The 12,028-nt window shown below is 39.7% G+C and overlaps 1 protein-coding gene and 1 long non-coding RNA gene across 2 annotated transcripts in view; one reads left to right on the top strand and one right to left on the bottom strand.

Moving 5' to 3' along the window:
* Nucleotides 1-12,028, top strand: part of MYO10 (myosin X) — a 145,528-nt gene that overhangs the window by 13,228 nt on the left and 120,272 nt on the right.
* The window catches only part of LOC140706826 (uncharacterized), a 61,484-nt gene that overhangs the window by 15,022 nt on the left and 34,434 nt on the right, over nt 1-12,028 (bottom strand). The window contains exon 2 of the long non-coding RNA XR_012086703.2: nt 4,568-4,698. This is a non-coding gene — a long non-coding RNA (uncharacterized LOC140706826). The remainder of the gene's footprint in view (nt 1-4,567; nt 4,699-12,028) is intronic.

Here is a 12,028-nt window from a genome sequence, read left to right as displayed (position 1 = left end):
TGAGAGCTTTGTGGATACTGTGGACTGCCAGAAAGAAAAACAAGTGGGTCCTAAATGAAATCAAGCCTGAACTCTCTCGGGAGGCAAAAAAAATTTGGTGAAGCTGAGGCTGCCGAACTTTGGGCACATCCTGAAAAGGTAGGAATCTCTGGAAAAGACAATAAAAGGTGTCTGGCAGCAGGAAAAGAGGAAGACCGAATATGAAGACTCCCTCAAGGAACCGGCAGGCTTGAGTTTGTAAATGCTGAGCAGGGCAGCTTTTCTGTCTCCTCTCTTGCCATTTCCTTTTTGGTTATCCAACTGTTTTATTTCATGGGCGGTTTTGCCAATGCTAAATTGAACAATACAGATTTTGGATTAAACAAGCCTTATTTTTATGTAATGGTGTAATGATCCATTTGGACATTTCAGATGCCCATTGTGACAATTGCCATTCACAGGCTCCTTCCCACGGAAACTCTAGAAATGCACACAGTTGGATTGGTCTGTATTGACCAATGAGGGTCTTTCACAACACGAGTGGTTCTCAGTTGCCTGTGTCGGGATCAAATCATCCTCAAATACATTACATTATAACAGAGGTGGTTTCTACCAGTGAGAAAATCCATTTTTCTCTCAACTAGTCTGAGGAATGCTGGTAAACTGAGGGAAAAGGGAAGATAGAAACTGGGGTAGGTGATGACATCGTAGCTACTGCTACTCAAAAGGTCCCGGGGCTCTAACCCTTTAAGACCATGTTCCATTACAGTGGGGTCTTGACTTGAGAACTTAATCCGTATTGGAAGGCGGTTCTCAAGTCAAAAAGTTCTCAGGTCAAATCTGCATTTCCCATAGGAATGCCTTGAAAACCATTAGATCCATATCTGCTCTGTTCCGTCCATAGAAACTAATGGGAAGCTGCTATTCCGCCTTCGACCACTAGAGGGGGATATTTTGTTTCTTTTTTTTTTCTTGGGTCAAGAAAGGTTCAGGGAAGGCAGGGAAAATACAGTCCAGGCAGTCCAGTACCAGGCAGTCCGAAGACTGTCTCCCAATCCACTCTCTAAACGCTGGGAGGAGTGAGGAAGCAGACAGGCACCCTTTTCACTGGCCAACAGTTAACTGAAAGTTCAAATTTTGCACTTTCCCTGCCTCCCACGTGGTTTTTTTTAGTTCTTAACTCTAATCTAAGTATGTAAGTCAAGTCAGTATTTTCCTATGAGAGTGGTTTTTAAGTCAAAATGTTCTTAACTCAAGCCGTTCTTAAGTCAAGACCCCACTGTATACCATTGTTTATAAGAGAAAATGGGAATATAAGAATTGATTTGTCCTAGGTCTTGGACACTGTTTATTTCATTAATGCAGAACTCCTCAGTGTTCAAATAGACTTTATTCTTGCTGCAGAGTTTTGAATGTGTGATAATTTTTTTTCTTTTCGGTACCTCAGTAGAAGAGAGATCCACAGAAGAGAATAGCTTCAAGTTCCCCAGATTCCATCCCTCTCTTATTAACTGGCATTTCAAGTCTCAATAACTCACTCTGAGACATTTGTAGGAAAAAGAAGAAAACTGTTTTTTACTTACAATTGCTTGAAATTCTAGTCTTATGTAAACTACTTTCTTTATTGCACACATACTAGTAACCAGCTGAACAGCTTGGCAGCAACAAACAGCTGCCCCCAAATGAAGAATGAAAGGAATAGAACATTCAACAGAGAAACGAGCTCTTTTTGAATTTCTAAAGCTGGAAGGAATGATTTATTAGTGCTGGATAGATAATCACATCAGCCCAGAAGAGTTCCTCCTAGTTACTTACAACTACAGACAGCATGCGAGATAGTAAACGCTCAGCAGTTTCACCCTGTAATAATCCCACCTCCAAAAAGACAAAATGTGAAAAAGCAGTTACACAGTAATTTTTTTGTATGGCAATTGCAGACTATGATATGTTAATTGCATACATTTTTCTACAATGGCCTAGGCCTGCATTAAATAAAAAAAATGTGCCAGGGGAGGCTTTGCCCAATTTCCTTGCACTTACAGCAAACAGCTGCTCTCATAAGACCACCAGCACCTGTAATCATGTAAGAGTAGCTGATTCACAACAGGCAAGAATGTGTGGGTCCTTAATTGCTCACTGCAAATGTTTTGTGTGAGAAGTACTTAAAGGTGGTTGTTAAGGTGATCTGTAATTTGTACTTGGAGGCATCATTCATTAGTAGCAACATGAAAAGCATATACTGTATAGCTCTCTTTCTGTCTGTACTCGTGCCCTTCAAAATAAATCTATCTCAGGAAAACCACTAATATTAAATGTTACTTTATATGTGTTATTTTTATTTCTGAAAAAGCTACGAGCCTGAACTCTATAGAATTACAAAGCAAATAGCAGCTGTGGAAGAAGTTTTATGTGATCTTAATAACTAATCTTTTTACAAAACAAAAAACTCAGCTTGACAACTTTCAGATTAATTTTCTGAAACACATAGTGAGTTCTGAAGATGTATTCATTGCTTTAAAATAGCTTTGAAATTTTGGAAACAGTGTTTAACTGAGAAGTGAGTGTTTCGTCTTAAAGTGGCCAAAATGTTTATTTAAGGAAATGTTGGTAATGTGATCTTTTATTCATTATTAAATTACATACATCAGATTTATGAGCTGGAGAAAGAAAAATCCTCATAGATTCTCATTCAGTGCCATTACTGCTATTTTAATTTGCTAGCTAAGTTCTTTTTTATTGCTTTAATTAAAAGTACTTTTGTACAGTTTTTGTAGATTGGTGTCTTGGTGAAATAATTTTTTTAAAAGCCTGTATTAACAGGTTATGATTTTCTTTTCATTTTAACCCAGTTTTGCTCACAGATGGAAAGTATGATTTATGTGAGCTATTTATCAGAATCTAATATCATTAGTTACAAAACATCATAATCTGATACAATGGCTTTCATGTTTTATATTATTATATTTATTATGACCAGGGAGGGGAGGGCCAAAAGATATGTTAATTAGTGCCAAAAGTAAGTTAATATTATTTCTGTTCGTTTTGAAATGATGAGTGTTTATGATAAAGCACAGTAAAATGGAACATTTTGTATTAATCTCCATCTTCTGCTTACCATCTGTGTCAAATGTGGTGTTAAATGCTGTATAAGCCAGAGCAAAATTGGATTTCTGAAAATGTAATAGGATTTTGAGAACTGGCCTTGCCCTCACATCTTCATTCCGGATTCAGTGGATGGCAGGGATTTGGGTTAGGACAGATTGGGGGTAAAGTGTAGCTGCCTGGCTTTCTGTAGTATAACTGAGACTAAATGACTGGGTTAACAGAATTCTGGGATAATAGACTCCAGAAAATGTAAATTTGCACACTAACAGAAGTATATTCCAGCTGGGTTTGTAGAATATGTAAAAAAATCCCCATCCTACATAAGGGATATAATTAGAAGGGTCTGATAAATGAGTACAAATCCAGCCATCAGAAAATTGTAATGAATTACAGTATATGATTTCCATTGAAATAAGAGTAAATAACAAAAAAATGGGGGATTTGTAGAATTCTCAAGATGGATACCAGCAGTCTTTTCTGTGGTTTCTCTAGTCTTTTTTCGGCAAATACTAACCGCAAGGTCTGATGTGCTAGGCTGTAGTGTGAGGCATCACCCATGTCAAGCTTTCTGATAAACAAGAATGATGTTGACATTGTATCCCGTTATCTCAGTATTTTAAATGCCCTTAAGGTTGTTGGGATAAAATGATGCTGTATAGCTAGCCAGTCTGGGAATGTTCTTCTTCTTTTCACAGGGAAGTTTTATAATAGAGGAAGATAAGGTGATTTTTGTTAAGGCATAGGGGATAGTTTGCTGTGCCTGGCTTCTAGACACAGATAACTGTGCACCCATAATTCAAAATCCAGACGTCCTCATTCCCAGATGTGTCTACAGGAATGCAGAGCTTGAATTTTAGGCTCAGTATTGACAGATGCAGGAGTAAAGCTATTTTTTGGCTGTACCACTCAGACTGCAGGTAAGGTAAAGGTAAAGGTTCCCCTTGACAATTTTTGTCCAGTCGTGTTCGACTCTAGGGGTGGTGCTCATCCCCATTTCCAAGCCATAGAGCCAGCGTTTTGTCCGAAGACAATCTTCCGTGGTCACATGGCCAGTGCGACTTAGACACGTGGTGGAGGACAAATTTTGTGCTTCTCATGCAGGAACTTCACCGAAAAACTAATGTATCAGAATGAGGGTGTTTGAATGTTGTTAACCAGTAAATGTCACAGTGCCAGACCAAGATTGAGAAGACCCAAGTTCAAATGAAATACACTGAGTGACTTCAAGCCAGTCACTTCCTCCTTCACTGTGACTTGGTGAAGATAAAAATGTGAACCGAGGGAGGCAAGAGAACCAAAAAGGAACTGCATGGAAGAAATATGGAATGTTAAAAAATGAAATAAATAAATGTGCATTTTGTTAAGTTATAACGGTAGTAATAATAATAATTAGAGATGGGGGTATTCGTATTCATATAGGAATATCCCCGCACAAGTGGTGATAACAAGGGTCCAACTCCATGGGGCCGGATGGTTCACTCACCGATTTGCCACTACCGTGGACGCAGCGATTCTTCCAATGGCTTTGCAGCTTGCAATCAGCTAGCCACTCCTGGCTGGAGGCAGGAGGACAAACCTCACTGCAAGGCTGAAGAGTGGCCTGAGTACCCCCATCTATAATAATAATAATAATAATAACAACAACAACAACAGCAGCAGCAGCAGCAGCAGCAGCAGCAGCAGCAGCAGCAGCAGCAGCAGCAGCAGCAACAACAACAACAACAACAACAACAACAACAACAACAACAACAACAACAACAACAACCTGTGCTCCCGCCATGGGTGAAGGGAGGAAAGCAATGACAAACCTAAACAGCATCTTAAAAAGCAGAGACATCACCTTGCCGACCAAATTCCGCATCATCAAAGCTATGGTTTTTCCAGTAGCGATGTATGGAACTGAGAGCTTGACCGTAAAGAAAGCTGATCACTGAAGAATTGATGCTTTTGAATTGTGGTACTGGAGGAGACTCTTGAGAGTCTCCTGGACTGCAAAGAGAACAAACCTATCCATTCTGAAGGAAATCAACCCTGAGTGCTCACTGGAAGGACAGATCCTGAAGCTGAGGCTCCAATACTCTGGCCATCTCATGAGAAGAGAAGATTCCCTGGAAAAGACCCTGATGTTGGGAAAGTGTGAGGGCAAGAGGAGAAGGGGATGACAGAGGATGAGATGGTTGGATAGTGTCACCGAAGCTACCAACATGAATTTGACCCAACTCCAGGAGGCAGTGGAAGACAAGAGGGCCTGCCGTGCTCTGGTCCATGGGGTCACGAAGAGTCGGACATGACTTAATGACTAAACAACAACATAATGCTAGAAATTAAGATGATAGGATGAAAATAATGCTCATCCATTTCACAATTCAGAGATTTTGCTTGAGCAGCTGGAATAGTAAGCACTTTGCTTTGCAGCAAGAACTAGATAAATATTTAACGAGTTCCCACATACTAAAGTATTGTATTTTATATTTGGATTAATTCACTAGAGCAGTGGTGTCGAACTGTGGCCCTCCAGATGTTCTTGGACTTCAACTCCCAGAAGCCTTCACCACCACCTCTGCTGGCCAGGATTTCTGGGAGTTGAAGGCCAAGAACACTTGGAGGGCCACAGTTCGACACCACTGCACTAGAGGGTAGGCAATACTGGGAAGTATGTTTCTAGATTTGTGTTCTCTTGATTTCCAGAAGCTGAGTCAGAGCAAGGTAGCAAAAGCATGTTTATCAGTGGACAAATGTAAATCTTGGGTGTACTGATTGCACAGTAAGTTAAAGTAAGCAAGCATGGTTGTCATGAAGGATGAGTGAATGGTGGTGGCAGCTGTTCTCTGTTCTTGGGCCCACAGAGGAAGAGTAGACCTCTTCTTTCCTAGATCCGGTTGTTAGAGCATCACAGCTATACACAGGTGATGTTAAGGTAGCAAGGTCAGATGAAACTGCCCCAAGAAATGCTCTGTGCTTGAATTCTTTGAACAGAATAGCTGAAATCTTGTTTCTTAGTGCAGTAAGTTGCAACTAGAGTAGGCCAGTTGAATCTGTGGAGATGGTGGGTCAACTCCTCCATAAGTTCCATTGATTCAAATGGACTTCTCTAAGATTGCAACTTAACCATGCTAAGCAAAGGTTTTCCACCTTAGTATTCTGCATGGATATTACTGTCATGGAAGGACAACACTGTACCTCCTTGCTCATTCCTCACCTGAGGCCAAGGAAAGGCATGAACTCACCAAAAGCGGGTTTATTTTTCATGCAAAATGAAATAGTATTTACAGAGTGCAGGCAAATACACTCTTCCTCAACATTACTATGAGGATTTTAAGGCAAAAAGGGAAGAGAGATTGAAGCTATGCTTATTTTTACCCTCCCGTGTTAAAAAAAAAGGTACAATCCAAAATCAAATATATAGCTACAATCTAGTTTAAATTGAAGTAATCTGGGCTGAATAAAATGTCAATTAAAGTATCCTGTTTTAAGATTCCTGTTCTGACAAAGACGGGAAGAGATCATTTAAGTAGAATGTCTAGAAGAAGAAACATCTTGACAGGAAGAGCAGCCTGTTCAAAATAAAATAAAATACCAAGGTTTCTTAAGCACTAAATGGTAGCAATACATCTGTTACAGGTAATTAGTTCTGTATTTCCCATAACTGTCAACTGAGTCACATATGCAAAATGTTGCTGGAGTACATTACCAAAGACTTATTGCTGATTAATAGCATGTGGCTTATTTAAACTTCTGTTTCCAACATTTAGAACCATTTATTTGATTGATTTTCTTTTTTCTGGCAAATTTAATTAAAGAATATTAGAAATGAAGTTGAAGAAAATAGAATAGAATATAAATACCCCTGTCTCTAATTTGGACTGAAACTGGACATTATGGTATACATAATGGGGGGGGGGTTGCACATGTCTTGTACCATCTGGTTATGGCCATAGAATCAGATAAGCCTGTCATATTATCTGATATATTATAAAATTGTGAGATATTTGTGGAAATTGAGGGCACTCCACTTATTCATGAAATGGGTTTGCTGAAAATAGAAGGTTAAAAAAAAGGATTGGGAAACAGACCTAACTGGAAACCTGATAAAATTAATGCTTCCAATCTTTTACAAGTACTCTCTGACCCAGTATCCTAAATAATGCATTAATCCTTTCCTCTTATTGGATCCTGCCATTGCAGCTGTACTCTAAAGAGGATTTCTCAAGGTTAACCAAACCTTGGATGTCTGGCCCTCTCATAGCATTTTCCCCCAGTGTTGTCTAGGGCATCACTTGTTTTGTGTGTGCTTCAGAAATAATATGTTTTAAAGTCAAAATATTAAACAAAACTGTCGGTTTTCTAGCCTTCCACTACAGACAGCTGGAATGTTTTGACAACTTTTAGAGGGGAATTATAATACAGATTTTTCTTGGTTCAACAGGCCATCTAGATAGGGTTGCCATCCTTTCTTTTTCTTTCTTTCTTTCTTTTTTCTTTAGCTGACTCTGCAGGTATGTTTTAACAGTAGTTTGCTGTACAGAAATTAAATATTTTTTCCTAGCCTAGAGATCAAATGGAGAAAGCTTTGTTTGCAAAATCTCAAAGCAAATGTTTCTGCTCCTGTCTGCAGAGCATCAAGCCGACTCCGTTGCCTGGACCCTCAATAAAAGATTTAGCACAGAATACAGTATATTAAGTGAAAGGCATATTTTGCTGATGGTGTTTGTGGGGGGAAAAGGACTTTGAAACCATGCAGGTAATACTGGAGAGTGCTGGGCTCGATTTCGCCTTGCCTAATCTTGGATTTCAGTTGTAGGATTCTGTGACCATAAATATTTAGTGAAAGGTATTCTCTCTGGAACGATACAAAATATTTGGGCAGAGTCTTCAAGGAAATCTTTTACTTGTTCATGTTGTAAAATCACATTTCCTTTTGGGCAGTGGGAAAATGAGGGAAAGTATGTTAAGCATGATGCTGTTTAAAAGGGCGTCTTGGTAAGTATCTCACAACCTTTTGCTCTTGCATTAGCTGCTCAGAAGGGACAACCTGATTTTAATCAGTTTCTTCTAGCTTTAAAGTCTTCTCAGTAACAGGCTTGGATAATCTAACTATATTTCCTGTTGAACTTAAGTTTAACCTTTATTATTTCAAGGAATGCAGACGGGGGCTTTCAAGGGTTTTGGATTCCACAGATTTGTGGGGATAAAGGGTTCACAAATGGCATATACATATAGATAATATATTTGAACCAGAGGGATTTGCCATTGCTCTTTATGCCAGGTTTTCTCAAAACGCCTTTTTGTGGGGGACTAATAATGTCTCCATTTATTTGCAGCTACTTTCTGGACTGCATTCCTTGTGATCTTTGGAATTTTCCCAGTATGCTTTTGCTTGCTTTCAGCATCAAGTATGACCAGATTTTTCTTTTTATGCTGTGCTTTTCATATGCACACTAATCTCATATATTGGGGAACATATTTTAAACCTGGTCATATGGACTGCATAGTAAGTAAGTGATCAGATCCTGTGTTTCATTATTCCTGTAAACCTAGAGGTATACTTTATGAGGAGTCTGGAAGTGCCCTCTGCTGCTTTTCCCAACCCTGTAACCTGAGATCCTTTGATTTGCTGAGAGGAGTGATGTTATGGCCAGATCACTATTGGGCGGATGATCTACAAATACATATTCTAAGGTGACGGCTCATGTTTTAACAGGAATGAAGACAGGAAATGGTGTCCCGGTAGCTGGGAATCTCTCAGTCTCAAGAGTATTGGGTTAAGTGGAGGGATACCTGTCAGAGCTTGGGGAACGTAGAATCACATTATGAAAGTCTAAGGGAGAGCCTCAACCCCAACCCAACCCCCTCTCAGACAGGTTTCTGTGTGAACCTCACCAGAATTTGGGGTGCAGTTGTGCATGGTATGCACACTACTCTCTGAGAATCTATTGTCTTCTGCAAATATGTCTGTTTACCACCAATTACATGTTCCTTGTATATTTGCAAATGAGAGAAAATAAATAAGAGAACACAGTTCTTAGTGTTCACTCCTCCAAAGACAACTAAACACTGCAGCTCTGTCCATCGTTTTCATATTAGCATAGTGGCATTCACACAGCTTCCATAGTACCTTCATTTGTCTTTATAGCCATAAACAGAGACTAGTGGTTTTAAGTATGGAAGGGGGAGAAATAAGCTTTTGGAAACATTATTCCCAGCCTATTAAGCATGGTTAAAAAAGAGATGTGCTGTGAGGCTCAATAATTGCACTACTGGTTTAAAATAAACTTACCGTACCAAAACAATTTAAATGTTGGTTTTGAACCACACTCATGATTTAGAAAAGAACTTTTCTTTATTTGCAGTACAAGTTGTCAGCCATAGCATTACCCTACATTTCCATTGGCTTGAGAAGTGTGCTAGTGGTTGCTAATTGAGACCTTTGAAAAGCATGCCCATGACTAGATCTCGGTGTAGGAACCTTTGTGTAACTTCATACAGGCAAGTATGAACACTCATGCAGTCTGTTACTCTTTGTATGCAGGGCCAAATCAGCAGTAGTTATGTTGGGATGGGTGGGATTTTGGTATAATGCCCTGCTACTAACTTTGCAGTGTGGAGATAACAGCAGATATTTGACTGAAAACTGCAGCTTTTCCCCCCTTGTACTATTTTCTCCCTTTTATTGCAGCCCCTGTCAACATACTGCAACTCCACTGCAGTTTCTTTGAATTGGAGGGAACCTAGTGAAACTTTAAGCCTTCTATCTTTTACCAACTTACCTGGACATAAGTCTGAAGGTCTTCTGAATTGACAAGGTCAAGATTATGCTTTTACTCAGATGCAAAAATCTTACATTTAATGCAATCACCAAATACTGTTGCTCTTTTATTTTTTTAAAAAAGGAGATTTCACAAACTCTCTGTGCTGATTAATCCTTTCAAAAAGATTAATTTTCCCCCTATATGATCATTTTGATTCTAAGACTAAAAGCCTAGGGTGTGGTTTGTACTGCCTCTAGGCCTTAATCTGGTCTCAACCATCTGCCTCTTCGCAGGGGAAAAGTGCAATGTTGAGAGCAGCTTTATTCCAATCAGTCATCAGTTGCCTTGGCAGATGACCTACACCAGGAACTGGACAAGGAAAGGGTGTCCCTGTTGGTTCTGCTGGCTCTCTCAGCAGCTTTTGGATACCACTAACCATGGTATCCTTCTGGACTATCTCTCTGGGATGGGACACTGTTTTACAGTGGCTCCAGTTCCCCTGGAAAGTGATGCTAGGGGGAACACCTGTTTGCAGCCCTGGATGTTGGCCTGTGGCATCCCCCAGGGTTCTGTTTTGTCTCCTACATGAAACTACTGGAAAATATTTTCTTGAGTTTTGGAGTTTGGTGTCATCAATACACTGGTGACACTCAACTCTGTCTCTCCTTTCCATCTAATTTCTAGGAAACGGTCTTGGTGTTAAGCCAGTGCCTAATGCCAGTAATAGTCTTGATGAGGGCAAATAAACTGAAACTTAATCCAAACAAAACAGAAATGATCCTGATCAATCAGAATAGGGATACAACCTGTGGCAGACAGGGTTGCATTCCCTATGAAGCCCAGATGCACAGGTTTTGGCATTTGCACAATGAAAACTGATGGAGATGTCTGTTCTGGCCACAGTGACACATGCCTTAGTTACATCTTGCTTGGATTACTGTAATGCACTCTATATGAGTTGCCTTTGAAAATGGTTTGGAAATTTCAGTTGGTTTAAAATGCAGTGGCCAGACTACTGGATGAGGCCAGTTATAGGGAGCGTATAACATCCTTGCTACAGCAACTGCACTGGCTACTGGTCTGTTTCCAGACCCAATGTAAAGTACTGGTCATTATCTAAAAAGCCCTTTACAACTTGGGAACAGGTTATCTGAATGACTGTATCTCTCCATATGAGCTTTCTCAGCTCTTAAGTTCATCAGAGGAGGCCCTCCTCTTGGTCCCATTGCCAGCGTGGATGGGGACATGAGATTAAGTCTTCTCTGTGGTTGCTCCCACATTATGAAATGCTCTCCCTTAGGAGGCTAGGCTGACCCCTCCCTTTTATTCTTCCGCCAACACTTGAAGACCCACCTCTTCAGGCAGGCTTTTAACAATAGTAGCTGAGTCCCTGAATGCAGTTCTTTTAGTTACATTTTAAAAGTTTGAAATGTTTTAAATAATTCAGTGTATTTTAATTACTGTTGCAGTTTAATTGTTTTTAATGTATAATTTATTGTGTTTTTAATTCTACTTTTTCAACACTGTGATCCACCTTGAGTCCCCTTATTGGGAGAAAGGCAGCCTATAAATAAGACAGATACAGTGGTACTTCGACTTACGAACTTAATCTGTATTGGAATGGTGTTCGTAAATCAAAATGTTTGTAAGTCGAAGCACCGTTTCCCATTGAAATGCATGGGAATGGGATTAATCCGGTCCAGCATTTTTTAAAAAAAAATACTAAAAATAAAAATAAGCAGAGCAAGTCCCATGCTGGGACTGTAAGTAAGTAAGTAAGTAAGTAAGTAAGTAAGTAAGTAAGTAAGTAAGTAAGTAAGTAAGTAAGTAAGTAAGTAAGTAAGTAAGTAAGTAAGTAAGTAAGTAAGTAAGTAAATAAATAAATAAATAAATAAATAAATAAATAAATAAATAAATAACCCAAAACAAAATGACACAGCACAGAAAAATAACCCCAAAGTCCAAACCCACCCTCCAAAACCCACCCAGAATAGATTTTTTTAAAAAGGGAAAAAGCAGCACCTTACCTGTACGAAGCCTCCTGAGCTTCCACTGCTGCTGTGACTGCCGCCAGTGGGAGGCTTGAGCCTGGCCGGGTTTCTATGGCCGCTCACCTCCCAGCTTGCCTTCCACTTGCTCTGCGCCACCCTCCGTGGACCAATGGCAGGAAATTCAAATGGCGGAAGGTGGCAAGG

The sequence above is a fragment of the Pogona vitticeps genome, chromosome 4 (genome assembly GCF_051106095.1).
Source record: "Pogona vitticeps strain Pit_001003342236 chromosome 4, PviZW2.1, whole genome shotgun sequence".
In the NCBI taxonomy this organism is placed as follows: domain Eukaryota; kingdom Metazoa; phylum Chordata; class Lepidosauria; order Squamata; family Agamidae; genus Pogona; species Pogona vitticeps.
This window is presented reverse-complemented; position numbering and strand designations above follow the sequence as displayed.